Genomic DNA, 25,729 nt, shown 5'->3' on the forward strand with positions numbered 1-25,729 from the left:
AAAGGTATGGGCTTTACGCTTCTTAGGTCAAGCACTGGCTTTCTGGCAATCAATAGTGGGATCTTTCACTTAAGTCTTTTTGTGCCAGATCGCTCAATTGCCCATGGAAATCCTCACTTCTTATGCACATGGCTTCAGTGCCGAGGACATGCAGTTAGAGTTGCTTCTTCTACATGTCAATGACTGGCAATAGTCAAAAAACCAAAAAGGAAGTTGGTCTCATGGTCAAGGTTTTGGAATTGCATTTCAGACATTTGGATTTCCTTTGCTATTTTGTGTGGTCACAGGAAAAAAAAAAGTAGATTTCTCCATGCCTCAGTTTCCTCATCTCACAATCTACATTGCAAATTTTGTGGAATTAAATTCCTTCTTCTTTGCAAGATATGTGAGAATCACACTTGGCTGATCCCTGTTTCATATTATCTGCATTAGGGGATGAATGTGGGCTTATTCTGAACCATCCTGGAAATCCTCGTTATGACGGTTTTGCTTGATCTTGAATGTGACTGGCCTTTCATTTCACCTGAGATGACTGAAAAAGAGCTGAAGAGCAGCTGCACAAATGAAAAACTATGTGGTAAGAAATCTGTAGTCAGAGCAAGACTGAAAATGTGATATTTGGAAAAACGATAACTATCAGTAAATTCTTATCTTGGCTGTTGCTTTCTGCACTGGTCCTTTGGAGAAGCTCCTGGGCAAGAGGAGCAATGGGCACCTTCTTTGGATGTCCTTGAGGACCTGAACTACAAGTCACTAAGCAGTCCCGTGCAGCTCTACCTATGAGATAATTCTAGGTGTTGGTCCAGGACTCTGATTTTGAGGCTTGTCAAGTCCTTACAATGGGATGACTTCCAGTTACTCTAAAGTCACTCTCAAGGCAAATGTTACGGTAAATGCAAAGAAGACTGTTTTTATTGCAGTCCAAATTTAACAGCATAGTTACTCAATTTCAAGACAGGTGGATAGAAATAGAAAAACATAATTATAACTATCTATATGTTAGATCACCCAAGAGGTGTCTCTCTCCGTTTCATCCAGCTAGCAAGCTGTCAGATGCTTATGCAATTTCTTGGCACAGCCCTTCCTTACAAAGAAGTGTACTCTTGGGCTGAGCTTTCAGATTTAGGAACAGGTTTATCTTTACAACCCCCAACCTTCCCCGAGGATCCATTCTGAATCTGATATCTATGCAGGATAAATGCTTCCTTCTGCCTTGCAGAGCAGGGGATCAGCCCTCAGCATATGACTTCTTTATACACCAAGACCGACATTTTGTGTAATCACCTATACTTTATTCAACCTTACTTCTACAAAGAGTGAAATGAGAATAGTGTACATAGTGCTTTCCAATTTCTCATCAAGATTAGACATGATGATAAGTAACCACTTCGGAGGGATAGTGGGTGTTAGCTGGGGTGAATGAACCTCGGGCTGGGCTCTGAGGCATTCTGGGGCAAGGAATTTCAGTGCTCTGGATATTACTGACTAATGATAAAAAGAGGCTTACATTCCTGAACTCATCCTTTTATTTTGTATCTGTTTAATTTTAATCTTAATTTATTATAAACAGGGGAAAAAAGCATATTCAAACCTCTACAAAGGCAGAAGGTTCTGGTTTTAATATTAAAATATGTCATTTGCAATAACCTTTATGGCTTTGTCATATACTCTCAATAAATGACTTCTAAGATTGATTAAAGACCTTAGCTTTGCTTCACATGTTAATCAATCTCACCAGCCAATTAGAGCTTTGGTGCTAGAGAGGAACAGAGATCATCTCTTAGCTATATATGGCAGCATTTATTGTGCAAGCCAAACCTTCATGACCTAATACTGGTAGAGGATCTCATGACAGTTTATGGGAAAAGAACATCAAAGAATTGCAAGATTATTCATGCTGATACTTAATGAATAGATATTTAGAAGTTGTTTTTCAGAAGGGGTAAAAGCTAAATGCAGAATTGGCTTTCCTGGGCTGAAGCAGAATTGGTGCTTAAGAACAGCAGACTCAAGCCACTCCATGCTCTTCCTTCTTTTTATGACTCGGAGTGTGTCAATTAAATTTGCTTCAATTTCACTAGCTGTAAAATGGGAATAAAACTACCTGTTTTTCTATCTGGCTGAGCTGAGGATGAATTAGCTCATGCTGGAAGTAAATGAAAAGCAAGACATCCGTTGCAGCGATACTACAGTTTCCCACCTGAAAATTTAACTGGAAATTAATTTGAAGCAACAAGAGTAGAACTACGTCAAGCTTGCAGGTCACTGCTTCCCGGTCCTGACTGCGGTGAGCATGGTAGGCTATGGAAAATGAGCAGAGGAGCCTACAGTCCATTTTCTGCATGTCTCCACAGCTGACCTGCTTAGTAGCTTTTATAGCAGAGGCCACCAGCTAGACATGGAAAATCAACACTTGTTGTGTCAGTTCAGCTCAGTGCTGAGGCACACTGATGTGGCCGAGTTATACATGAATAAACAGATGATTTCAGCCACCAGGGCTACAGACGCCTGCATTTTTCAGATTTTTAACTCACTCTAAACATAAAGAGAAATTCTGCATTGTGTAGGATGTAGCGATGAAGTGCCCAAGCAAGAACTGCCTTTTTAAGTGTGTGTGCCCTGGTCCTGTCACAATGGGTTGCCATGTTCTGATTGGAATCTCTTGACTATTAATGTAATTTGAATAAATAACAGTACTAATAAATCAAGAGGTAAAGAAAAAACAAAAATTGAAAATAACTGTAAATGTTACAAAAAGTCTTTTGCTTTTTCCATGGTGAATATTTGTTCCAAAAAGCTTTGGTATTGCGAGGTATTGCAAAATACTTTATTTCACAGAATACACATTTGAAAGTGTTGAAAGATCAAATTCCTAGAATTCATCTATTCTTGAGGTGGATGCTAACAACATGTTAGTACTAGACTGAGGGCATTATCTGAGTTCCATGTATAGCCTGAATTCCAGACAAGACTGAAGCCAATTTTATTTATGTTTCGTCTTGGTATAATATCTTTCCCTCATTCAATTGTCTCAGTCTAAACACTGCAGGAAAGTTACTTTGAAATGAATGTCTGGGTGTCAGAGGCTAGCAGGCTAATAGTATAATTGCTTTTGTAGTCTTTATTAGTTGAAATGTTTATTAGAAAGGTTACTTATTATCCAATGAAAGACAACAATCTGGGTTTGATTGAGCACTGTTTGTTGTTTTAATATTGTTAGCTGTGTGAATGGGTTAACACACTTCTCATCTTCCACAAGCTGAAGGCTATGAGAAATCCCAGGGGTAGCCACTCCTCGACCCACATTTGCTGCCTTTGCCAAGGAAAGATCCCATAAGATTTCCCCCCCTCCATCACTTAAGGGTTGTGATGATTTTTAATGTCACTGCCTAGATGGCCTGGAGATTTTTATCTATTGCGCTTACAGGTCACCTTAATATTATCTCACTCAGAGGGGGGAAAAAGTTTCAAGTGGGATAATATTAAGTTATACAGCATGACACAAGGTCAGACTGTGAGAGACAAGAATATATGAATAAAGCCAGTGGCCATGAGAGTCACTAGTGTGAAAAAAAAAAAGAAATAAGAAGAGAAAGAGGAACAAAGAGTAAGAGGGGAAAAGTGCTAGTGGAGGAGAAAAGAAGTAATGAAGTGGGGGAAAGAAGGAGGAAAGATTAAAAGGGAAAAAGAAAGGATCAGGGTCAGAGTGGGTAATGTAAAGTCATCCTTCTTATCCCAATCAGCTGCACACTGTGTGCTCTCGGTGGCCATGTTCATAGTGAATTAGCTCCAGACTGTTTCTTTTCTCTGGGACACCATCTTTTTGAAAATACATCATCAGTACAACTCCATCCTGAAGGCATATTACGCTAATGCATCATTATTGCGATGGCTGACTGATGATGCGCTAGTGTCATACATCACCAAGAGCTGTGCCTTGCTCTGATGAAATGTTGGTGTGATACATAATCAGGGAGAAGCACACGGGTCCTGCTTCTAACGACTCCAGAGATGTAAACTACCCAGAATTAAAGCTAAAGCCTTGGAGAAGGGCAGCCAGGAAAAGCGAGCATCCCTAAGAGTGCGGCAGCATCCTGAACCTCCTGAGAAAACCTGCGGTAACTTTGAGTTACATTAGTGGAAGTGCCTGGAAGGCTGCCAAAATCCAGCTGCTAGGCTTGGACAAGAGTCACGAAAGCCTTAGCAATATGGAAGTAACGAGAGGCAGCTACCACGAGCCGGAGAAGGCATACAGCAACATCCCACTCCAGCCCTGCCTGTGAAGGCAAAATCACAGCTTGACTGACAAGCAGATCCACAGCAAGGGAAGGGAAGGAATGGGGGATATGGGGCGAAGAGGACACCTGTGATCAGGTGGCTGGCCTTGGCTCCCTTCCTGACGAGCATCTCTCCTCCCCTCCCTAAAACACACTGACGCTGCCTCTATGGCCCCCTGTGGAAGCCAGTGGCTGCCTCGGGCTTGCAGAATCCAGCCCTGACAACTGGGAAGCTGCATCACCCTGTTGTTATCTGACTATTTTGGGAAGGGGGTGGAAGAAGAACGGAAACTTGGCGGAATGGCAGCCTGAAACTTGGCATGAAGCAATAATTTCTTGATCCCCACACACATACACTCTTCCTGTCCTGCAAAGAGTTTGCCCAACTGTATGCAAAAGCCCAACCAGTTGTTTTGTACACACCGACCTTTACCTCAGTGCTTCCTTCCAATGTAGCTGATGCACCTGCCTCACCCTCCAAACCAGACTCTGGTCCTCCCGCTGCTTGTGGCTTCCCAGTACCCTGGGGCAATTTCTGTCTCTGTCCCCCATTTCCCCGCCGGCCAGAGTGGGACCAGTGACACAAAGCCCCGTCAGACACAGAGTTGTATGGCTCTGAGCAAGGTCTCTGTTTCAGATTACTTCTTACCAGATGAGTCTGAAATAAGGCATTTTCCTCTCAGAGGATGGGTCCCTCACCTCACCAGTTGTAATTCCCCTGGGGATAAACACAAGCAATGCTCTAGCCATTGCTAATCATCATTTCATGAGCTGGATTCCTCTCCTAGTCTTTTTCCATCGTGCCACCTGTGTAACAGCGAGTCTAGAGTATGTCTGAAGTAGCTCTGTTGTTCAGAATGGAATTACTCCAGCTCTACACCCACATTGCTGAGAGTTGAATTTGCTCCAGCGGTGCTAACCAAAGAGGATTTTTATCAAATAGCTGGGAAATGTAAACTGTCAAAAATTAGAAAAGGCCTCAACTCAGCATATCAAGGTATCATTTTTTCCCTCAGTCTTGCAAAATTGCTGTGCACCTGCCATACTTCACATATCTTTTAATGGACTTAATATCCTGCTTTTTCACAAGGGAAATAATCCTATCACAAGGCTGCAACTATATTAAGGAGCATTGGTTTGCAGCGTTCATCATATAAATACCAAATTGGGCTGCGTGCATGGAGTCTGACATTTAAGAATGAATGTGCTGCAGCAAGAAAATCTGAGGCTTTGCAAGAATGAATGAATTTTGGCACCATTAAACAAAAGTTTTGTTATTAAAGCATGATTCCTTGCAAGTCATTGCCGGCTCTAAGATCTTCTAACGTATACCTTTCTAAATTCTCTTCTAATACAGAAGGCCCCAGAGCAGGTGTCTGAAAGATTAGTTTTAGATCTTTGATTCACCGACAACTGGGGTCCATCGTCTGTAGGAATGATGGGCAGAGAAAGCCTTCACTGCAAAATCACAAGCATGTGGGCAGAGACATACTTGGGGACCTGGCTCTTTGCAAAATAATCATTGTCTCCGAGTTTCCAATGCCTAAGTATAATTCCTGTATGGCCATAACCAGGAGCTGGAGTCACTGTCAGCGAGTCAACGGTAACAAGACTAACAAATAACTGCCACAGGGTACCTTGAGGCAAACCAACCCCCGACAGGTTCATCTCCTCTCTTGAAGGTGGCGGGAGATAGACTCAGCCAACAGCTATGTCCTTGCCTTCCCTGCCTAAACCTGACAAAGTTCTGTTCAAAGTTAATGATAAGCCTGAAATTAAAAAAAAAATTCTAAAATGACAGTTCAGTTCAGGTAAGCACTCTGAAACGCAGATGGCTATGTGGGTTGTCCAAGTAGCTTTGGCCTGCAACAACAGGGACTGCAAAATTAATCTGAAAATATCTACTTTTTCTGCTTTTTATCCTGTCAGAAGCCCTGTAAGAACAGTCTTTTCTCAGGTGATTTTCCAGCACTGGGTCTCACTTGGTTTACAACTCTGCCCCTCTAGTACTGGTCAGGATCAGGAGAGATTCAGAAAACAATAATTAAAAGACAGTTACAGAACACCAGGCAAGGGGTGGCGATGCTCTCAGGGACAGACAAAGCAGGTGGCAGAAGATGGGGCAGGCAGGAAAGTGCTAAAAGTTTTAGTACTGCACTGGTACGTTTCCTTGGATTTAAGGCCTGTCTTAGCCAATGGTTCATCCTGCTATTTGCCAGAACAATTAGAGCTCCATAACTTTTTGACATCTACTTCGTAGCTTGCATCTGTGTCCATCAATTTAAGAAGATGACACAGGGAAGGTGCCTGAAGTTAGCCTCTGAAGAGGTCAGAAGGCTTGTACTGCCTTTGTATCAACCAGAAACATCTCTGGGGAAATCAATAATGCAACTTCTTTCCTTTGGATTTAATTAAAGAAACATTACAGGCTGCAATTTGAAAGCAAATACAAACAAAAAAAAAACCCATTGGTTTTCCCTTACAGCTACTATCTCCCCAGTGCACTGGAAAGCGAGGGGGGAGGAATCATTCTCACATAACATGTAGAGAACAATTTTTTAATGTCTTAATTATTTCCTGTGTGCATAAAGCATTTCAGTCCTATTGTTTCTTTTCACAATCTGTTTGGGGTCATTGGTAAGCAGATCACTTTGCCCACCCAGAGGATTGTGAAACTCCAGGCAAAGCTAGAGAACTGCATGTATGTTTGCTGGTCCAAGGTTACCACTCCTGATGTTTACAGTCTCCCCCATGTCCTTTGACAAATCAATTTACAATATGCAGCTTGAGTCTTCTTAAAAGCCGAGTCAAGACAATGCAGTTGGTATGAAACTCTACAGCAGTGCATAGTTTATCAAAAATACATCAAGTCCTCCATGATCTTTGGCTTTCTACTGGATAAACATCAAGGCAAATGTCACGCCTCAGTTATTTTCTCAAATTACTGCTCCCCAAAAAATCCAGACTATTGTTTCAACCTCCTAGATAAAGACTGGCTGGCAGCTCTGAGCCCTGGGCTCCCTGGCTTGTGCTGTTGTAACACTGAAACTGAACTGAGGAGGAGGATATCTCTGAAGATAGAGCCAAGACCATCAAGAGCAAGATGGTCCTCTGCTGTCAGGGCACCATGCACCTTTTTGCTGCCCTCTTACCAGCATTATGAAGGAACTGATCCTTGAGTTAAAAAGTAATACAGCAGACAATTTATTCTAGAACAAACTGTCCATCAGAAATGTTAGTCAGAACCTTAATGCACTTCTGCTTACTTCCACGGAAAGTAAGAGTGGGTAAAGCCTGAATTTCTCTGGATTTTAAAGATAAGTATTAAATTTGACTCAACACACTTCTAACACCAACGCTGCACCACATAGGTTCAAGCCAATTCTAGTCAAGTACTTCATGCTTGAGACTGTGGAATTCCTTTCTACCTTCCACAGCATTTAACATACTAATTGAGTTGTAGTCATCAAACCCAAATTATTACAATTAAGATTCAGTCTGTCTCTGCTGGACAACCTTCTGTATAAGTTATGTTTGAAGATATTCCAAAGATACATTCATTCCAAATGGAGGTAAATAAGTGAGTGACGCTATGGTGTAGGTGGGATCCATGAAAAGAGACATCAACTGTGGAATATATTCTGGAAAAAGAAACACATATTAATCTTTGAGGTGTTTATTTATAGTATACACACAGAGAGAGATATATATATCACCCAGGGTTATTCAATCACATGTAAGTTAACCTCCCTTTCAGTAAAAGACTTTCTCAAGGAACAGAATAAGCAGTTGAACACTTAAAAAAATTTCCTGCTGCACTATGCAGTGTCTCCTCATTTTCCAGTTTTACTACTTTGACAATTCTGAATTAGCATTTATTCATAGCAATTCCTAAAGTGTCACCAAATGAATTCTGCACTGAAAGTCTATGCAAATGAAACTCTGTCCGTGTTACCTCCCACGCCTATTTGCAAACACATTGGGGCAAAGAGCTTTTTCCTGATGAAACTTCTGTCAACCGGGAGCTCGGACAGAGGGTTTGTGTAATGGAGCGGCTTTGTCATGGTTCTCACTTCTGCTCCTCAACGACAGGACCCTGTGCACCCAAAGTGCCCTGAGCACTGAAGTTCAGGATGAGCAGTTTGCAGATAGATATGGCAGTGACTCTGCTGTGTTTGGAAAGCAGCTGCCTCTGGGGTGGATTAAAGACCAACAATTTTCCATTCTTGGTAGAGAAAGTAGAATTTTTTTTTTTTTCTCCTGGGTGAACAGCAATAGGAGTTTGGTAGGAAGGCACAATGCATGCACTTGAGAGCTATTTAAATTTTGTTTTCTTCACTGGGGGAAGGAATTTGACCTGGTATCGGAATTACTCTTGGAGATGACAACAAGGAAAGCCAAGTTGGGACTTGTAATTGTTTGGCATGTCCCTGCACTCTCCTAGGCAGCATCTGCTTCTGAACTGGACCAGCTGAGACCTGTGGCCACCCTGGGGTCCTGGGTCTCTGTGCCACACAGGCTTCGTATGACTACGTTGATCAGATGTTGTGCCAAGCTCGGTCACTGGTGGAGGCTGTAAGCGTGGAAGCTCTAACACATGAGGTTGTAGAGCTATTCCTTAGTCTTACAGGCCAGAGTTTGCATGTCTACAAATGAGGGCTGTAAATCACCAAAAGGTCTTGCCAGATTTCTTGAGGAAGGCTCAATATATTAATGCAATGGGCATGATTCAAAAACATTTGGCAGTAAACAGCCATGAGGCTGGGGAAAAAACACCAACTTTTAACGTATGTTGCTTCTAAAATCTTGGCTTCTTTTCTTTCACAGTCAATAAATGCAGGAGGTATCACAAAATGTAAATTTCTTGGGCACAGACAAATTTTCAAGGGGGTCCTAGGGAATCTGAGTTTTCCTCGCGAAGCACGAAGGCACTTTCTGAAGCTGTGGAGATGACTGCAGCTGTGTATGTTCCTGGGGAGAATGACAAAAAGTTGGATCTTCAGTTTAATGGCGCAAGATAGTGGGGGAAAAACAGCATATGGAAAAACTGTCACTTTCATCCTTTAGCAGTATCATCTAATAACACAAAATTCTCCTCAAGGATTCTTGGGGTTAGGATTTATAACATGGCAGAAACACCTTTCCTAACCAAAGATAATGTGGAAACCTGCTAAGGTCTTTCCAAACAGTGAAGCTGCACAGAAAAGCTGCAGGCATCCCTGGGACGGGAGTGTACAGGTGTTGCAGGCAGAACTGCCAGTAGTTTAAGATAGGAAGAAGAAGATCCTGTATTCTTTTGGAACATATAGAAAGAATGTGAATTTCTAAAATATATTTACCCACCCTGCAATTTAGCCAGGGCTAAGGAGAGAGTATTTTTGACAGCCACAGCCTTATACCTCCTAAAGGCCCAGGTCAATGGTTTCTCTGAACAGACAAATGGACTTTCAGCCTGGTCCTGAGGATCTCTTCTCTCCCTCGACGGTTGCTTCTGAGATGAAATGCTTCTGCATCATTTAACCACGTACCGAGTGCATACATCTAACATCCCAAAAGCTCCTTGCACACCTGTGCAGCCCGAGGTGACTACATAAAAGAAGCTAATAAAGCAGAGCTTACATTTCATTCATTTTATTCACCGGCTCGAGATTTCAGGGATGGAACAGAGCACAGCTGGCCTTTGGATGTTAAATATGCTTCATAAGCCAACACCAGTTCAGCACACAGGCAGAAGCCTTCTCGTCTCGTGGCTCTCCACAGGCAATAGAAAGGAAGTATGTTGGCACTCTCACAGCTGGCGGTGCGGCTGGCACAGGAGAGCTGTAAATACTGTGTAGGCATGATGGTGCAAGCTGCCAGGGTGAGAGCGGGTCACCATGCCTCAAGGGGCTCCTAGCCACCCTCAGGAAGGCACGATGAAAAGTGCTTTGCTCTTTTTTAGCTGAAGTGAAGGGCAAAGGGTACGGTGGGTAACTGAGATGTTGAATCAGGTCTGGCCTGACAGGGACAGAGGCTGCTGGGAGTGGAGATGCATCTCAGGAGGCTTTGGGGCTTTCCTAGGTCACTGGAGCAAGGAGCTGCCTGTGGTTGTGATCACAAAAAGCTCCACACTCAGAGGCACTGCCTGGCCTGGGGTTTCTCCCCGCCCTGACAGAAGTACCCTTGAGTACCTGCTGTCCTTTACCTGCTCTGGTGCCTGGTCTACCGACCTATTCACACGGCAAAGAGAATCTTCCTTTTCCACCCCATCTTACTTGGGCATATGCAACAGGGTGGGTTTGAGAGTCCGTCCCACTGAAAGCCACATCATCTCTGTATGATTTAGGCAGCTGCTAGAGAGGAAAGGAGCACGTGGGAAAGAGCTATGTTATTTCCTTTCTTATTGGTTTGCAGATCAGAATGTACTTTGTCAACTTGTTTTTCTTCCTCAGAGCCAAAGAAATTAAAGAGGGCAGAGGTATGTCTCCTAGGGAAGTAGAAGGCGGCTTTCTGACCAGGTAATGTTTCTATCTGTGATTCTTGACATGTAATTTTCTCCTTATGACTACGTGCAGAGTCCCAGTGAATTTCTGGGTTTATTAAATTATCCAAAGCAGTTCCCTTTTGGAAGCATGTTGAGCTCCAGGGGAACTTCCTTTAAATGGCTGTTCCCCAAAGCAGGATGACCACTTGCGGGATGTGCTTGCCCTGGCCACATGCCTCCGCTGGTGGGGTGTGATAGCAGGGGCTGCCTGGTGGGGCTTAGCCCCTTCGGGTATGAAAATCAGTGTCCCGATACTCAGATCCATGAGCGGAGTGCAGAGACCTCTCCAAAATCAGCTGTAAACATTGGGAATGGCTGGTGCTGAGCACAACTGAGAGGTGGCAGCCAAAAATGTCCTACCATTGGACCTAAAGTTTCTTTCTCAAAACCTTTTTTCTCCCCAGGCATGTCCTCGCATCTCCTCCTGAAGCATGTGAATAGCCAGTCTTTGGACTCAGCGCAGAGCCTTTCTTCAGGCAATCCTACCTGAGTAGGGTCCACACAGAAGGACAAGGCAATCCAAAACCAGTAAATATGTCAGGCAGTAGCCACAGTTCACTTAAAGTAGTGATATAAAGTCTTTATTTCTCACCAATATATAATTATTAGATTTAACAGAGCCCTGAATTTCCCTGATGGTAGGAGAGGCTGATAGATAAATGAATAGGATTATATATCCAGCCTCTATGAGCAAACACTGCATCAAAAAAACCCCAAAACAACAACAACAAAAAAGGCACTGATATTCAAAAGGGCTCAAACTGCAGAATTTGGCTCCTCGTTTCAAATGCCCCCGAGGCTGTGGATGCTCAGAGGTGAGATTCCAGCTCGGCCTCTTGTAAAGCTGAAGGGTCACGTGAAAAATCTGAAACTGAGTTGTTTAAATTCAAGGCTTTTCTCGGCCAGACGTTTAATTTGCTCTTTTTATTCGAAAGGGTAGGTTATGAGCCTTCCCTTAGAACCTGCATTGTCAAACAGCATCCTAACCTCAGTATTACCTCCAGCTCATTAAGTCATGTTTTCACCCCATTTACACATGGGCATTACCCAGTGGTTTAGTAGAGTTGTCCATATTAGGGTCTAACTTTGTGGTAAGGAAATTTTTCGGGCAATTATGAAAGTCTCATCTGCTTCTCTTCATGGTAACCCACTGATGTATCCATACCCCTATTTTAACCTTTCTTTATATATTTGTAAAAGACACCCAAAGAACTTCATCATCTTTAAAAATTATTAAAAAAGCCCTTGGTGCATCCAAGTTCTAACACTACAAGTATCTTCCCCAGGGCATTTGATTGCAGTAGAGAATTGTCTTTTTAATTTGCAGAACTCAGAAAAGTCAGAAGATGGCAGCAGTTCATTCATGCATTAAACAATCCCTAAATCTCATGAACAGAACAGCTCTTCCTTAAAGTTATTTGTGTTATGCAACCACCTAAGAATAAAGATCTATAATTTACTAAGTAAAATAATTTTGCTTACCCAGGTTCTACAGTCATCAAATTTCTCATATTATTTTGCTTTTTTTTGTTGTTGTCATCAGTGCAGTGGAGAAATTTTCAGGGGACGAGGGAAAGTATACTGTCATAGGAAGGGGTTTTGGATGGATACTTTTAATTCCAGACATGTTTCCAGGATCCCTAAACCTTCTTCCTTATCTTTTGTTCTATTTTACAAATACCACATAAGGAAAAAAATAAATAAGATGGTTTTCGTATTTCCAAAAAACATGAGATATTGAAAGGAATTGCTGTTTTTTCCCTGCTTTTACAGTTGAATGTTTTTATCTTACTCTATGCTAATCTACATACCTCATCATTTTCACACCATCAGCAGTGTGATCTCTTCTCTCCAAAGATTTAATAGTGTTAATGTTGCAGTAATGACCTATATTACTAAATTTTCTCTACCTTGAGAAAATATATCATAGTACATTTAAAGTATGGCGTAAAGGGTTAGCATAAATAATTAAACTAAATTACAGACATCAAAAAACAAGGCAGGCCAGATCCAAGCTGCCTCAGAAGAAATCTAGTGTAACTCTATTGCTTTCAGTGGAATTATTCCCAACTGACACTGGCTTAAGGGATGCAGAATCTGGCATCCTAGCTTTTGTAACACAACCTTCTTGTCATTGTGTGTTCACTTATTCACTTAATTCATAAAATTCAATCAATCGCAATGGGCCACCCAGCCACTAGAGTGAAGAAAAGAAAATCTATTGTATATGATATTTCTTTGATCAACTATGTCTGAAAGTGCATTCCCCCCTCCTGCCCCCCAGCAAAAGAATGCATCAGAGACCAGGCCTGATATTGTGGTGCTGGGAGCTGATATTTCCCTCCAGCCTCATTTGTATTGCTTTATTGACATGTTAATGACAAAGTACTTCCCCAGGTCCTACAAAGTACAGAAGTCAGAGAAATTAGAATAATACCTAGTCCTAATTAGAAGCCAGGTATCTGCCTGACATGCTCTCTTGTTGTATTTAGCAGCTTCAGATACTTGTACGTTGATTGATTGCCTGCTTGCTTGATTGATTGATAGAGAGGCTTCACCGAGCTCATAGACACACACAAGAAGGGAAGCTTTTGATGTCAATATGAACAAAGATAATGATAGACTTACAAACAATGCCAAATGCTGAGTCTATGAATTAAGCATAATGCAAACAGAAAATGTGCCCGGCACTGTTCTAAGAGCAATGAGACTAGAAGGAAGATGTGTTGTGTGTGACCAAACCTCATAGCTACAGGCAAAAATGTACTGTCAGGAAGATTTGCAGGTGATATTTCTGATTGCTTGAAGATCTCTGCACATAAGCAGGGCAACAGAAATTAATCCAAATCCTTCCTTTGCAGCATCACAAACACTGTTTTGGAAATTGGCTTCTAGAGCTGGCCTGCTCTGGAAGACAAGGGTTTATCCAGAAAGGAATCAGATTGATTTTCTGTATGTGAAGATCACAGATGAACTTCTGTATGGGCACTAGGGCATTAATTGATGAGAAGGTTCAGTGTGCAAAGGACAGAAATGACCAGCAAAACACAGAACTAGAAGGCCGCAGATTCCTCTCTGCATCTCCCTCCCAAGCACCCCCAAATAAAAATATTTAACAACAAATAGAAAACCACAAAAACTTTAAGGGCCACATTGATCCTCGGATGCTGCTGAGCCCATCTTTCTCTGCCGCCTTTGATCTGTACTCCCCTCCTCTGTTCTGCGCAGTGACAAATGCACTGCACACAGGGCACGGAGTGCAGCACAGCAGGACAGGTCGTTTCAGCTAGAGCTGTGCAAGATGTTCGTAGCAGAGCCCCAAATCACAAGACACTTGCCTGGCTTCAGGTTTCATCGCAAACTTGGAACTCAGACCACGTTTGTCAAAAGGTTACTGAGATTTGCTAGCCCTTTGAGAAATTTCTCTTTCTTTCCTCTGCGCACTCCTTTTCTCTCTTTTTCTCTCTAATCTGCCTGAATTTCTAAAACTATTTTCTCAGTGTTTAGGAGCTAGGAGGACTCACAGGTTTGGATTAAAAAACCTGCCAAAAGTACTCTCTCATGTTGTCAATTCAAAACCAGGTGAAAGTAGGTGATTCATTCCAAGAAAATAAAAAAACAACAGCCAAGTAACATTCTCTCGGTTCCTGCAAATTTGTGAGCCACAGACTCAGTTCGTCAAGGGATTGAACATCTTCTTGGAAAATGTCTCAGTAATCCTACTAATTGTCATAGTGTTAGGGCCAAAGCTGGATTTTGGAACCCCAAAAGTCAAAATGAAACATGGGTGTGTAATTCCTTTGCAGGCCAAAGTGATATGAATCCCTGTGAAATTAAATCGTAGTTTCGTACAACTCTTTTTTTCAGTACCGTGTTTAGAGGCATCATGGATCAGTAAAAGTTTGTATCACCTTGCTCTTACACACCATCCCTCACTCAAAGATTTCACATCGCTTCGCAAAGATTATCTGAGTAATAAATTGACATGTGGTCAAACAGAAAGTCAGTGCTAAGGTTTGAACCCAGGTCTCCTTAGAGCTTCAAACTCAAGATCATCTGCCTTGCTGGCAGAAGTGCTGTCTAGCTCTGGTTTTGCCAATGACATTTCATGATTCAGTTTGCATATTTAAAGAATAGGTGAGTGATCTCTCTCTGGACATAGCTTATGTGCTCTGGTGCACATAATATCAAGTGGCATATGAATTCAGCACAATGATATGCACTTTTTCAGAGCTTTTTGCACAGTATCTGAAGTATCTGCCCTTTCAATACCTGACAAAGAGGCTGGAACTTATGCACAGACTTAATGAACATCTTCAGTTCAAGCCAGACTTTTAAGCAATGTGTGAAGTTATCACACAGTGGTAGGAAATGCTTTTGTTTGTGAATGACCAGACCCATGAATTTCAGAGGACGTAACACTTTCACAGATGCTCCATGAACAAGATCACTATTAAGCTAACACCTCTTCTGTCCTGATACAGATGTCAAGCTTGCTTTACAAGCTTGGAGGGACATTTAAAACAAAAGAAGAGAAAATAGTGCCTTAAGCTAGTGCAGGTTCAGTTGAGTCATTATGTTTTAATGCCCAACCCTTGTTTGTTTTCTATTTCTCTTTGGAGAGCTTTTGCCATGGAAGGTTAAAGATTACTGAGATAACTAACAATAAATGTGTCTGGTATTGTGACTTTTGACCAATAATTATAACTTGGGTTGACTGAAATGAATCTGTATCCAATTTTATTTTACATCTTATTGCAGCAAAATTGACAAGGGTGTGAATTAAAACCTTAGCCCTGTTGATTAGTCTGAAAATGGGGATGGCCATTTCTCTGAGCTTTGACAACAACCTGAGACCTTCTCTTTTATCAGCAGTGTGGACTGCAGTGCTGCAGTAATTGCTTAACTGCTCCTTTGCCCGTTAGGACTCAAATGACTTGGCTTTGGAGTGGACTTGAGAAATGACTCAGAGTTTCAACAGACACACCCAGTTACTGGCTTTGTAGTACACTAAATGCTTTCCAGTATAACATATTTTTTAAAGAAAGGCTGTGTATTGCTCTCTGTAGACCTGAGGCCATATATTCAGTCACAACCGAGGTGCAGGTTGAATGATAACCGTGCAAACTGCTGTCTCACACCCTGCCAGCATGCTTCAGTCCTATTCTGAAAGGGTGCCTGGTGGGGGGAGAAGGGCCCCTCTCTGTGTAAGCCCCAGCCTGCCTGCTACAGCTACTAGGGTTAGCGACAGGGATGCTTACGCAGGAGGTAGTGCCCTCGTGCCCTGTGTACGTTAGAGGTTGCAGCTGCAGGTGGCCATCAGCACACTTCCTGGTGCAGAGACCAAGACGAGGTGAGATTTGCATAGGTGGTCAGTCATTAACAGTAGTCGTGGTTTTGCTGGTCTAAACTGAAAATAAGCACCTTACAGCCATACCGCTTTCTGGAGCTTCAACTAAGCCAATCATGTCTGAGATAGATAGATAGCAATCAGTTTATTGAGAGCAGCCATCAGAGGTGAGCAGTTACAAATCAGGGCTGGCTTGGAACCAGTAACTGAGGCAAAAAGCATCAGTAATTCTCATTTCCAAAGCATCGTGTTGCCCAAGCCACATAATCTTTACTATCCAGCCCAGAGGCCAACACTCTGGTCCACCCTGGTCAGAGGCATACCATATGCATACTGCAAAAATAAATGTAAATTCTTGAAAACATGCTTTCTCCCATTCACAAATAAACAAACAAGAGAGTTTGACAAAAATAAATAAACCTGATTTCCAAAAGTTCTTAGATTTCCCCTGTTGTTCTTTGGTTTTAATACAGATTAGGTGATTCTTCAACTAGAAAAGCTTTAGAAGCACTATCAAACATGTTTATTAAACACATTATTATTTTTCCTGCTTTAAGTAGTTTCTAGCATTTTGGTGCCACAGAGGAAGAACAGCAGCAGGTTTAGTTATTAATAATATGTTGTCATGACAATTTTTTTTTGCAATGTTGGAAAAATGCTCTCAGTAGCATTCTAGGTACAGCCAACTTTCAAGACAGTTACAACGGCTGATTTCTTTGGGGAAGGGTAATAAGGGGTATGACTTGCCCTCTGTTGAAGTTTGAAAGATTTTCTAGGGGACAGACTGTGGTCTTCTTGCTTGCATTTGTAATTGTCCACTCATGTAAGTGGTCTCGTGAGACTTTCTAAGATTATTGGGTATGAAGGAGAACACGACATTCATGATACAGTTGAGATTTTCAAGTCCACAAATGCAGAGCAATTTCAGAAGGGTCTTTGAGAACTTCTTTTTGTGCCAACCTTGGACTCAAAATTCAATGACAGAAATTCTCAGACAAGAAAACTGCAATTCCTAGAAAGAGGTCTGTGTCAGAACCAAAAATGTGAATTTCTCTGTTTTGAAGAGAGGCATTATCTCAGCCAAGAGAGATAAGGAGGTGGTTGTGGCTTTGGGCTTTCACCATCCCTAAGCTCCATGCCGTTTTTAAGGAAAAGGATTGGGTAGTAGCCAAATGTGACTTCAGTCCCATCAGAGGAGCAAACTTTACATTAAAAGAAGTCCTTTCAGAGGAGCAGAGTTACATTTGAAACTATTTAGATGCCCACTGTACTTGGGCCTAAGAAGACTGCTAAGACATACAGGTATCCCATTTTACCCCATGGCAACCACACCATTTAAAATGGGAAGTAGAGACCACCTTTTAAACTCTTTGCCTGCTCGCTGCACGTCATCTCAGCATCATGCACTGCCCCCAGGTAATTAGATACTCTGGTCTTCCAGTTAGTCTACTTGATATGAAAAATAAATATCCATTGAACTGGAGGAGAGCGCTTGGCGCACGTGTGAGGGGGAGAGAGAATTACTCTGCTGCCAGAGATTAGCGCACTAATGTGATATAAGGAAGAGAGGTCCAAATCTCTGGGCTAATAAATATTTTATTATCTACAACAAGTGGAAGGGCTTCTGCAAGAGGTGTCTTGCTGCTGAGAACAGTGTACGGTGGATTGGGCCTCTTCTTGGGGGAAACCTGGCCTTGAGCTCAGGCGGGATGGTAGGGAGAAAGCAAGCCTCCCCTTCTTTGTTGCATCTCTGTCCAGGGGATATGGGAGGAGGCTTTTTTCTTCTCACCCCATAGTTTTTATGAGAAAAGGCTCACCTGCTTTAGCCTTCCAAAGCAGCCCCCAATTTCAAACACCTGCTTTTGTGGGGCAGGAATTAGATCCATTTTCTCTTCCTAGCAGAAATACCTCTGTTTTTAGCAAAAATAACCCACTGCATCACAAATCACTTCTGGCAGCCAAGAGCTGGACATGGACGTGGCAACAAGCAGCGAGTGAACCCTCCCTAAGCAAAAGTGACCCCAACAGGCATCTCATGTCTCCACTATCCAGAGCGGGAGATGCAGGAATAGGAGCAGGATCAAAAGACACTTCTGTGCTTGCTCAGTCCCACTCCCATGACAAAACCTCCCAAGTGCTTGTCCCAACCACCAGCCCATCCAGCCCTGCTAGGGGTCTGACAGCAGCAAGGTGCGACAACAGGGCACCGTGGGCACGCTGAGTTGTTTTTTGTTGTTATCCAGATTGGTATTGCATTTGTTTTCAAGCCAGGCTGGCAGTTTTTATCTGATCTAAGTGAACAGTTGATATTAAATGTACATTTTGGTAAAAGGTGGCATGCCACCTCCTTACACCTGAGGACCTGCAGAGGTCACTGTGGTTTATTAATTTCCCTGTTTGCATGGGTGAGTACCCCCAGGAAGGACAGCGCTGGGCTGCAGCCTCAGTTGAGCCTGGGGGAGACACAGGATCTCTACGTAGAGGAGAGATACGGGGGCAAACAGCAGCAAAGAGGTTACTGATCACCTGCCCAGGGAGGTTTGGTGGTGGGCTTAACAGAGGCCTCCCACTGCATGTGACCGACTCATGGCTTTTGCAGAAAAGGCCCCTTCACCCTCTGATAATCTCATAGATGAAGGAGGAAAACTCTTAGCATGGGACTTGGGAAAAATGTTTCTTTGGGAGAGACAAAAAACTTTTTCTATATCTTCAGGATGTTTGTGGGGAGAAGAGAACAGTCTCTGTGTGAGGGATGGTGTTTATATTCTACACCAGGGCCCTGTATGCGTGTGCTTTCTGGGTACATGGGAAGGGGAGACAGAGGCCTTGCTTGTATCCTTCGTACCTGGAGGAGAACAATGCTCTACTGTCTTGGCAGAAGGGAGGACTACTGTTAGATATGTGAGGGTAGGGTTTATGAGTACTGATAAGGTAGCTCAGTTTAACCTGAGTAGCCCAAGGTGCTGTATGTTAAGACAATTTCGGTTTTAGCTCCGAGCCGTATGTCTGCAGATGGCCGTGCACATTTCCTGCCACCCCAGGGAATCAGGCTGCTTGTGGCAGTACTGCCCAGATATGCAGAGATGGATATGGGCTGGCTTACAAGCTCCTCAGACTAGCCCTGAAACATCTGTCTCAGAGGAGTTTGGGGACCTCAGCACCCAGCTATAGCCACACAACCCACGGCAACAACAGTATTCACTGTACCCCAACACTGTGATGGCTGGTATCCACCTGGGAAGAGAAGGTGATGGCCTTTTCCCACCAAAAACATCCTAAGTTATGAAAAAACTGTAGAACATAATTGTGATCCTGGCCCATGTCAGAAGGAAGAGATGATGGAAACATCTCTGGCAAACATGGACTGAAATGGCTTCAGAAGGGCTACGTCTCTCCATCTAGGAAAACCTTGACAAAGATATGCATCCCATGTCTTTGCCTCTCAAACCTTGGGAAGAGGAGTGGCAGCAAGGAGGGTGCTTTCACATGCGGTTAGTGGATGCCTGCGTAACGCATGGTTGAGAGCAGGCATGGTGGATGGGCACTATACATACAATAAAATCAGGTGTCGTGTGAGGCACATGATGTCTGAAGTGTGTTGAAGAGTCCCAATCTGTGTAGCACAAAGAGCTGTGGGACAGACGTTACAACAAGGGGTACTCCAGCTGGGATGTGGTTGCCGGTTCCAGTAGTATCTAGAAACCTTAAATGCCCATGGTGAATGCAGCCCAGGGAGTCTCTCATCTGATTTTTCTGCAGCAATCGTTTCAGGATGGCAGAGGTCCTGGCCGCAGTACCAACAGGCGTTTCTGTGGGGAGGATCAGATTGCAGCGCTGTAGCAGCTGACGCACAGAGAAGATGGCTGAGATCAGCCTGTGTTCCCATAACATATGGTTGGGCCATGAAGGATTGCAAACACAATCTCTACTGTGCAGAGCAACTGTAGACATTTAAACCACTGTTGAGCTTTTATTGCAGTGTGTTTATACTGTGTTCCCAAGCCATACTATCACCATGCATGTTTGGGGATTAAAGCATACCTTGGGTACCTGAACACTACCTGTAATCTTGTGGCTATGGTGTGGAGAAATGTCCAGAACATATGGTTAACTTTATTCATGAATAACACTTAAGGCTCTAACACCTACCTGTGCTGTGGTTAACCATGCATCAGGAGACATGAGGTGTGTAAGGAAGAGTCATATTTTTATTAGAAAGGTGATAGGCTTGGAAAGAAATGGACAACCTCCCAGGCACACAACTCCTTCCGCCAGGCAGAAGAAAGAGCAACAAACAATAGCGTATCCCTTAAACCACATCATTTCCTCTAATGAAAGGTTTTAGCTCTCCCTGCACAGCTTTCCTTTCTTTTATTTTCATCAGGGATGCAAAACTACAAAATCCAGTTTGGCACTGCCATCATGTAATGGGACGGCCTTTGCGAGCACAGCGGGAACCCCAAACGAGAGGTGTCGATATGTCCCAAGTGCACTGTCCCTGGCATCCTCATGGGCAGAGCTGTCTCAGAAAGGCTGCCCATCGCTGAAAGAGTTAAGAACATCCTGTCAAGGTTATGCAGTTATCTGGAACTTTTGTTTATACAGAGAGGCAATAAAACATTCAGCGCCTTAGACCAGTGTTAGAAGGGTCAATACAAGCTCCAGCAGTTGTATATAAATTAACCTTTTAAGTATGGCCTAATCCATAATGATTCATTGACAGGAATTATTCCAGGAGGCTGAGCTGCAACAAATTGTAGCAGTTGTAGCTAACTACAGTACCTCACAGCTGCTGAAAGCTCGGCTGCCTCTTAAGAAGAGGTATCTAAGGCAACATTTTAAAAGGCTTTGACAATGTATTTCCACAATGCTTGTTAGAACTAGGACGTCTCCAATGATCTTATGTTCCTAAAGTGGAATAAAAGTATGAGGAATCTGAATATATACATGAAGGATGTTTTGAAAGATTTTTGCTTTTACTGTAGCGCTGACAGAATATGAAAAGGATGCTTCACTCCTACACACTGGAGTGGTCACCCAAGAGAGCTCATTTCTTCTCCTCACTAGGATTTAGCCAGGATAGTGCAATGAGTGTTTGAGCTGAGAAGCCTGCAGCGTATTTGCAATTGTCAGAATTAAAAGTGAAGGAAGACAAAACAACCTCTCCACTCCCACCCTCTGTCAAACACTCCTAATGAATAGCTCTACATGCACTGTATCAGAACCCCCAAACGTTGACGGCGATGTGAGGCACTAATTTGTTAGTTATCATATCTGACAAATTGTCATCATGGTTCCACTCCTTCAGAGGGTGTTGTGCGTGTGACCCGGGGAAGGGCTCTCAGGCTTGAGCTAATGGGTGTATGACTTGGAACAGAAGATGATGTGCCAAGATGGGAACCACAGAGTGGGCTGCCAAAAACGAACAGTATAATTATCTGTGCATAATTCACGGCCGGAGAACAAGCTTTCCTCCAAAGTTGTCTGCTGTAGAGCTGTACCAGATTCATGGCTTTTTCAGTGAGTATTCACAAAGTAGTGACAATCTGTGCAGAAATGTTCACTTCTCCAAACTTTTTTTTTTCTATTGGACTAAAATAGACATTTCTGTAGCACTCTTTGCTCTCAGGACTGGTCTGTTAAGACAAGTGATGACTCACAGATGTATATTCTTACTTTCTTGGATAGTTATCTCTCCCCTCACCCCACCTAATCCCTTCACCGACGGGATTTGAAAAAAAAAAACCTCTGCAAGGAAAAGCACTAAAAATACAAACTATTGCAAGAGTATTGGCTCACTGAATCTTCAGAGTTGCTGCTGTACTGTGGTAACAGTGGTCCTAGTTCTCAGATTCTCAGGACAAACACTCAGACAACATGAACCAAAGGAAAATTCCCTTTAATTCTTAGCACTTTTAGGCAACACAACTTGCCAGTTCAGGTGCTGTTCAGCAGATGGCAAGGTATGAATGCACCTGTGAGAGTGCACATACATAGCCCACTGTTTTTTCAGTTATTATTGGACTGTATGAGGGTTATTTTGTTCTTTTACCCTTATCAGAGACACCACCTTTTCATCACTGTTATGGAAGATGGATATTTTGTTCCAGCAACAAGTAAAAACTCATTTTCCAAATTGTGTTCCTTTTCTTGAAGGTAATTCAGCTTCCAAAAGAGAAAGCTCAGGAAATTCCTTAGCTAGTAAGTCCTTCTGGAGGAGATCAGGGTGAAGGACTGAATGTCCTGTAAAGGCTATTCTGAATGGGAGGGAGAAGGCTCTTACAGAAAGGCAAAGGAGATGGAAAATGTTCCCATAATTGCTGGCAAGGAAGATGCAGATTTTGCCTGGGCACATTTGTCTTTGAAAGCTGATCCTGTTTTGTAAGGGTAGACAAGGAAGAGTTGCCAAATTCATAGGACAACGAAGTTTGGAAAGCACTGGCAAAATATGTGGAATTGGATTAAATTTGACAAAATGTCATATTGCTTTAAGGTTCTTCAGGGTGTCCTGAACCATTTTTGCTCCATGTAGTGCAGATTTCCTGTAAAGCTTTGGCACTGCCACCTGTGGCCCGAGCAGCTCGAAAATGTTGCTGTGGCTGTGCCCGAGACGTAGCAACCTGGTCTCACAGGTATTTTCCCAAAGAATCGCTGCTGATCTCCCTCTGGTCTACGTGTAGGAACCCCCCCAGGGAATGTCCTAGTGTTGCAGGGAGCTTGTGGACGTGTGCATGGGGTCTGTGCCGTCCAGGGGTGCTTGGGCAAAGCTCACTGGGTCCAGCTGGAGGCTGGAGGGGCAGTGCTAAGTGGACACGAGAGTTTGGATCTGGAAGCGTTGTAAAGCACAAACATGCTTCCGGTCCCGAGTAGCTAGTTCTGGCGTTGGTTGTGTGGGATGACGCTTGGCACTTGTGGTGTAAGCCTACCCTGTGTCACTATCTTGTCTTCTGTTACTTTGATGAGTTATAATCATGAAATGAAAAATCAGGACTGGAGAAAGATGTTCTGGTTCTGGCAGAGTGCTTCAGTCAGTGGGATAGTTTATAATTTTAAGCACATGCTTAATTGCTTTGCTGCATCGAGGTGCAACTTTCTTGGTAGATACTGCAAGACTTTCACTTTCTGGGAATGCTCTTGGAAGGAGGAAACAAAAACATTTCCTCTATAAATGTTTGTGGAAAATTAATAAAAGCATGTGAATACGCAATGAAAATGAATTTCCACTTCTTTACCATGTTCACCAAACAACACGACATAGCAATAAGGACCTAAGCTTACATGAACAGTGGGGAACGAGCTACATGAACAGTGGGGAATGAGCTCTGCAGCCTATTAACCTGAGTGAGGAAACCTTGGGGTATGGAAATGTATTGCAGTTTGCACTCATGTAAGTGTCTTTGTCAGACTGACCGATCTCCCAGAGGGCACCAGACTGGAGCCACCTGGGGGGTGTCTCCTGGAAACACCCCAGGGACAGGCTGGTGCCACACCTGAGGCTGCTCTGCTGATAACCAGATCTTTTCACTTTCCAGAGATCTCAACCTGAGAGCTTTCATCAGCATTGCATTCACTGAGAGGAAATTAAAAAAAAAAAAAAATCATAAAAGAAAAGTACTGGAAAATCAGGTGCATACATGTAACTAGCCCCAGCATTGATCTAACTTAAATGGTAGCACTTATGAGGCAGATAATCCAGCTTCTCATTGATCTTGGCAGTACTAGTAGGGGGCAATATTTACATTTGGTTGAATTGCTCTTGGACAAATTTTCTCTGCAGTATTAAATACAAAGAAGCTTTCCATTAACACCAGGAGAGCAGGGCTTTTCATTCATCTTTTTTTTTCATCTATTTTTAAAAAAATACATGGCCTGGTTCTCTATTCTGTTGCTGGTCTTATACTGGGATAGCTGCACTGAGTCAGGGAAGTAGCAACTACATCAAAGGCTGCAGCAGAGAAGAGTTGGACCCTGATTATTTGCAGCAACCAGCAGAGGAGTTTTCTTCTTTTTTTAAGTACAAAAGAACAAGGAATTATTATCCTTCTTCTCCCAGCAAAACAGAGCAAAATCAATATTCTTCCCTGGGTCATTTCTCTAAGCTTCCTTCTTTCCCAAATGCTCTCACCTTATGCGATCTCCATTCTGGAGATATTCTGCTCCTTTAATGAAGGAAAGATGGAAACAAGCTTTTTTTGGGGAGTAATTCTCTGGATGCATTTTAGGCTGAGATAAATTGCACCAGAAAGTGCCTGTTTCTTTCTGGGTATGATAGAGTTCAAACCCTGCAAATGTGTGTGTGTGTGACTGTACGAGTCCTGCCCATTGCATCTAGGCAGTCCCATCATGTCTGGCCAGTTTTATCCTGCTGTCTGGTAAAGATCTTGACCTCTTACTGTGTTCAAGCAGAGAATGAAAGAGCAAAGGAGTCACTGTCCCTGCATGTCCCACCCCACCACTCTAGCAGCAGCTGAGGGTACTGTGACTCACGATGCCTTGCTGGACACTTCCAGCTGCCTCCTGGGAACACGACAGGGAGATGCGAGTTGCAGGACAGAAGAGTTTATCGGCACCAGGAAGCCAGTATCTGTGGCATATTGGCATAAACAAAGAAATTGTTTTAATAGAGAGCCACACCTAGAAGTATTACAGTCCTCTCATGGGATCACACAGCATGTGGTACATGAACCCAGGCAGTGAACCCATAGCAAGCAAGGAAGAGCAAGTTTATAGAGCAGCAGCTAGAAAGAGCAAACAAGTAATGTGAAGGGAGACAAAAAACCCCCATATAGTAGCAGGGAAGCCAGAACGAAGTCTGTATGCAGAGCTGACCATAAGAGATAAAGATGAGAAAATGAAGGTAAAGATTTTTACTGTCTCACTGGGAATTAAAGGACAAGAAACAAGTGAGATGCTGTTGCCAGGAATAATGCCTGAAACACTGGAATAGCTGATAAAGGTGTTTGATTAGAATCATGACCCTGCAGACAGAGTGAGACTCTGGAGAAATGTTCTATCTTTTACCCCACCTCAAGAAGCAGGAGCTGAGATAGACACCCGCCTTGCAGAGCTGCAAAAGATATAGCTCTGGAGATGTTAAATGGAGCCAAGATCATCTGTAGGACACATGAGTCCCTCTTACAGAAAAGTATACGAAGAGGAGATCTAACCCTAGAGAAACACCTCCAGATAGCAAGGGAACAGCTAGCTATCCCAGGAAAAGGTCAAACCAATACAGCAAAGGAAGGCAGCGAGAGGGAGGGAACAGCCTACCAATAACACAGGCAGCAGAGGCCAGTGCAGGAGCTCTGTAGTGAAACAACAAGAAAGGCTGGAAGAAAAATGCCTGGCAAGGGCAAAGATGTAAGAAAGGCGGAGAAACAAAAAGTTTGCCTCAATCCTGCAACTCCTTGGGAAATTAAAAAGCGGAATGCCTTTCAGATACCTACAGCATGGCTTCAGCATCAGGAGGGACCTTGGGGGTCCGCACACCCAGCGGAGTATGGCCACCAGCCTTCGGGACCTGCATCTGCCCTTACATCAAGAGCCAGGTCAGAGCCAGCTGGGTCATGAAGCTGTGAT

Source organism: Gavia stellata, chromosome 7, assembly GCF_030936135.1.
Source record: "Gavia stellata isolate bGavSte3 chromosome 7, bGavSte3.hap2, whole genome shotgun sequence".
Taxonomy (NCBI): domain Eukaryota; kingdom Metazoa; phylum Chordata; class Aves; order Gaviiformes; family Gaviidae; genus Gavia; species Gavia stellata.